Source organism: Impatiens glandulifera, chromosome 9, assembly GCF_907164915.1.
Source record: "Impatiens glandulifera chromosome 9, dImpGla2.1, whole genome shotgun sequence".
NCBI lineage: Eukaryota > Viridiplantae > Streptophyta > Magnoliopsida > Ericales > Balsaminaceae > Impatiens > Impatiens glandulifera.
In genome coordinates, this window is record NC_061870.1 from 13,847,241 (window position 1) to 13,853,240 (window position 6,000).

Below are 6,000 nucleotides of genomic sequence, written 5' to 3' on the forward strand. Positions count from 1 at the left end.
GCTAGCTCGTCTATCACACCTGTGAACCGGTCGCTGTATTCTCTCATTGTTTCTCCTGGTTTCATCTTGATATTTTCAAACCTCTAAGTGGCTACCATTACCTTGTTTTCCTTGGTTCTTTCATTTCCCTCATGAGTCTGAATCACCGTTTCCCATGTTTCCTTAGCTGTTTTGCAATCTCTAATCTTGCAATACGTGTTTCTGTCCACACCGTTGGACATCCGGTTTCTGGCATGGTTATCCAGATTGTTTCTTCTCTTATCTTCAGCTGTCCAATCCTTCCTGTCCTTGTCAATGATTATCGGTCCTTCAGCTATAATGAATTGCATTTCGTCATCCATGGTGATTAAGTGTAGGTGCATGCGTGCCTTCTAGTTGGCAAAGTCGTCACCTTCTAGCATTGGGGGCCTATCGAAAGACATGCTTGCTTGAGTATTGAAACTAACTGCTCTGATACTAATTGTTAGGATCTAGGTCGCGGCTGGAGGACCGGGGTTAGTCGGTTAGCGCGTTTCACTCAAAGGGTGTTGATTAATCCGGTTAGAGATTAATAACGGGTTTCAATACTACACAAACTGTCACAAACCCTTGAACCAGGTTCAAGCGCGGAAGTGGTTTGTTTCAGGTTGAAGCATCACACTCACAAGATAGGCAGAACCGGTTTTGAATAAGACAGGTTTGGAAGTTGCATGGTCGGTTTTGGATCTTAGTAATTCGGTTTAGGTAATGTAGAGTCGGTCAAAGCGGTATTAGTAGGTTAATGTGAATCGGTAATAAATTGAAGTAAGCAGAAAGCAAGTAACAAGACAGATTTTTATGGATGTTCGGAGATAAAGCTATTACGTCACCCTTTCCTCTCGAAACCGCGAGAAGGATATTCACTAAGGAATACACACACAATCCGATCGAGACTTATTTCCTACTCGATAACACCCGTACAATTTTAACCGAAATTGTAGAATTACACTTTAATTTAGCTCTTAAGCTTTCTAGAGTTAGAACACAATCTTATCACTTAGGCAGTAGAATGTTCAGAACTTGTAACCCTCTTAAAATCCCTTGTGTCCCTTGTGTCACATATTTACTCCTCTTCAGCTCCTTCTTTTATAGGTGAAATGTGCCAACGGTCACATTTCATTTCCTTGAATCTGATTGGTTGAGCAGAGGTTCAGTAATTCAGACCTGACGGTCTAGTCTTCTAGTGTGTAGGTCAAACCGGCTAGGTTTGTCTTTTACTCAATGTGGTAACTGTCGGTTAGACAGTTGTCTGTACTTGGAAGATTGTCTTTCTGATTTATCCTGAAGTAGAAAGATCTTGTAGGACTATCTTCCGCAGCCTGCAGACTGTCCTCAGACTTGTATGGATATGGAAATGTTCAGTTTGTTCCTTTGGTATCATTCTCAACAGATACCCGAAGTGTCTTTTTATGCTGGTCGGTTATGTGTGTTAACCAGATGACTTCCAGTTATTCCTTGGCTTCTAAATGACCGACTGTCTAGTGTTTCCGGCCTTCATTTTTGACCGATCTTGTCTTTCTTGTTCGGTCAGGTTTTTGGTCGGATTGATAACTTTGACCGGTTGAGTTTCTTAACCGGTTGAGTTACTTAGCCTATTGAGTTGCTTGACCGGTTTCGTTGCTTGACCGTTCCTGCATAGGAGATTTGTTTGTGTTAAGTTCTATTAACCGGTTTAATTTTATCTAACAGATTATAACTTTTAATATATCCATCATAATTTTTTTAGAAGATTTACTTTCAAGTGTAAACATATTCACTTGTAGACGTAAAAGTCTTTTAATTATATTATATATATATTATTTGATAACAATATGATATTTTGTGTAGTGCAATTCACATCCTTAATGAATTTAATCATTTTATCGTAATTTTAAACGATAAAATATCGTACAAAAGAAACGCAATGAAACAATTTTCATTGTATTCATGATATATATAATTGTCACATCCACTTTCTAATAAAAGTATGATCAAATTTTCATATCATTATTATAAAATTTATTATAAGTCATATCAAGACTTTATAAACTTTTCTTTTCATTTATTTCATAAATCTTTTTGAAGACATTGGTTCTTCAAATATTTATGAAAGTAATGTCAAAATATGACACGTTTCTTGATTTCTAAATTCTCAAATTTATAATAACAATTTGAGCACCAACTCAGCAAATATAAACAAAACTTTTTCTTGTTATTTTCTTTCTTTTTGTAAAGTTGCGCAACTTTATCTTTTATAGAGAACATATTTCGTTAACAATAAATTATCTTTTTATTTATCATAATATACACAATTATTTTTATGTTATAATCAATAAAAATATTTGCCCCCACATTCGTGTTGGTATCCTTTTTAAATCACACACATTTGTATGATTTAAATCAATGATTTTCTAATCAAGAAATTGTCACTCAATTCTTTTACAAATTTCTTTTGTTATACTTATCATACATTGAATAAAATAACTATATTATAAATATTTAATTGAATAAATCATAATTTCTATACAAGAGATTAAAATGTTTATTCATTTATAAATCATTCTTCACATAATATCTACATAAGAAATTAAAAATTTTTAATCAATTAAAATATTTATTTTAACACTTTATTTCTATAAAAGAAATTAGAATATTTAATCAAATAAATATTCATCGTATCACATGATTTTTACAAAAGAAATCATAATGTTTCAAGCATCTTTGACCGAAGTCGCTTAAACATTTATTTTTTGTTGCACGTTTGCATCCCATAATATCGGCACGTTTGCCACATTATTCTCAAATCAAATAAGACTTTCCTTGTAATTATTTAATTTCAAAATTATCAAATTAAGTAAGTTTTAATGATGCATTGAACAATGTATATCAAATATATTATATTAAACCAAAATTAATATATCCATATATGTGATTGTATATTATCGCTTTCACCACGACAAAACAACTATAATATATATAGTCAATAACATAAAAACGTAATCAAATAAATAATATGTCATATATTATTAAACAAATATATATACAATTTCATTTATCATTAAAATTACGTTTAAAAAATACATGATAATTAATTAGAATATTAATTATTACACTTAATTAGAATGTTGACCATTTATCTATAAATCAAATGAAAAACTAACTAATTATATAAATAAATATTCATTTCATCAATTATTCATTTCTTAATTAATTAGATGACCTTTAATCTTCTATAAGAAATCTTTGTCCATCAAAGAACACATAATTTGTGACAAATTTCAAAATTATCTATTAAAATAAAATAGATAGAAACTAAATCTTTATTTATATATGTATATAAATTTCTAGAAGATCATACTTATTATGAATGAACATGAATTATCATATTATTAGCTAATATGCATGATTTATATTAATAATCACTTAGCAATATAATCAAATTAAATACAACTACAAATATATTTTATGTCTTAATGGAAGTACTTACATTGTCATGTTTTGAACAATAATCGCGTGAAGCGACTATGCATGCTCAAAATAAATCTGGGAAAATTGTTCTCACCGAGACAAATTTTGGCGAATATAATTTTGACTAACATAGCCAATTCTCTTTAAATACATGATTAGAATAAGTTCTAACACAAACAACTTATTTAATTTCATTATACATATGACCTTCATTTTCTGTCATTATTAATCACATAATTTCTATAAAAGAAATTAAAATGCTTCAAATATAAACGACAAAGTCATTTTAGAAAATTAAATTTCTACATAAGATCCTCAATTCATTTCATAATGTTTTACAAGAGAAATTATAATTATGTCAACAATAATGATTAATATCATTTTGACAAATCATCAGATTTCTTATAAGAAATCGTTATCAATCCCATTAATCTCATAATTTATACACAAGAAATTATAATGATTTTCACATCAATGACATCAACTACACCATTCATCTTCAACATCAATAGATAAAGTCATTTTAACGAGTCTGATTTCTACCAAGAAATCATTGACTACCCATTCATCTCATAATCTCTATACAAGAATTTGGAATGGTTTCAACATCAATAGATTAAGTCATTCTAACAAGTATGATTTCTATAAAGAAATCATTGACTATCCCATTCAACTCATAATTTATACACAAGAATTTGGAATGGTTGCTAAAGTCATTTTAGCTAGTCTCATTTAAAGAAATCAATGACTACCCCCACTCATAATTTCTACACAAGAAATTGGAATGGTTGATAAAGTCATTTTAGCTAGTCTCATTTAAAGAAATCAATGACTACCCCCATACAACTGGATTCGAACACGAGACCTCCCTTCCGCCACGCACAATTCTGTCTGAACTTTGAACCACTGCGCCAATGCGCCAATGCGCCCTTTCATCATTCTAGCACTTTTACAATAATTTGTCTTCTTTTCGGAGACAAATTATATTTTATATTTGAATAAACTCTGTTAACAAATAAATATATTACACATTTAACTTAACATCATAATCAAAATATAACATATAAGACAATATATATACTTTTATAAATAAATATATTATCGCTTCTTAGTTATTAATCTTAATATCACATTCTTTTAATTATCACTTAATTAATTTAAGAATGTATATATATAATAATTAATTATTTTAAAACTGAAACCATATGTTTCAATTATAATGAATTTTAACACCATTAATTTTCTGAAAATTAAAAGCTAACATATTAGTTACTTTCTTATTTTTATTCATTATTATTAATAATTTTAATAACCAACAAACAATTATTTAAAAATAAAATAAATTATTGTTCTTTAATTTATTTTCTAGAAAAAGTTTGTATAATAAATATACATCATTTTTCTTTAGAATATTAGCTTATAAATGTAAGCTTTAATACAAATAATATTAATAATAACTAACATTATATATATATATATAATAAAGACTTATCTTTATTTGTAGATTCTTATATTCCTTTATTAACAAATTCATCTTGTCGAAATAATCGATCATCTGGTTTATAACATCATAACTCGTATTCTTGAAACATCAAAGACAAAAATTTCGATGGCACAAGCTACTAAATAACTTAGCACATGAGACTGTTTTAAGATTGTTAGAAATCTTGTCTTAAAAATAATAGAAATATATATATATAAATGATGTTACAAATAAATTAAATAAATAAAATATTACAAAAAACGAAATCACCAAATTAAATATTGATTCGAGGCATGTGTTAAACACATTTCCCTTAAAACAGTTCCATCGTCTCCCATTTATGCTAGAGTTTATCGTAGATAGCTGTCTCCCAGCGTACAACGAATCCAGTAGTGATTCTACACTGAAATCACTACTTGTCGAACTTGATCAGCATGCCTGAACTATCACAGGTTTCAACAGAAATATCAATTTCAACGGAAATATCGAGCAAAGAACTCGAAAAACACTCACTAAACAAGAAGATGGCCTTTGGAATTCTAGAGTGAAAAAAATATAAGATGATTGAATAAAGTGAAATGAATAATGAATGGGTATATATTGCTGAGAATTAAACCTTCAAATAAAACCATCCAAACGTTTATTAGCAATAAATATTGCTCATTCATTTGTTAATTAGTCCATAACTAATTAACATCGTTGCCTATACGTTAATTTGTTGAAATACAATGTTAGACATTCAATGATAGCAAATTGAAGAGTCTAAACGTTAGTCAATTGATAGGCAATTAAAGTTAAATGTTTATCATAACATTATACTTTAATTTTCTAATTGAGCATTAATTATTAATTAAATAATTAATATTTAATTATAATTTGTATTAAATTCACCGTTAATTCACGTTTGAATTTGTGTGAATTTTATTTAATTTTATTTATTCACAATCTTATTTCCATTTATTAATAGACATAGCTTAATTCCAACACAATTATTGATATTTTTTTACATAAACTTTTGGAGATCACTTAAAGTGTTGTCATGTTAGAATTTG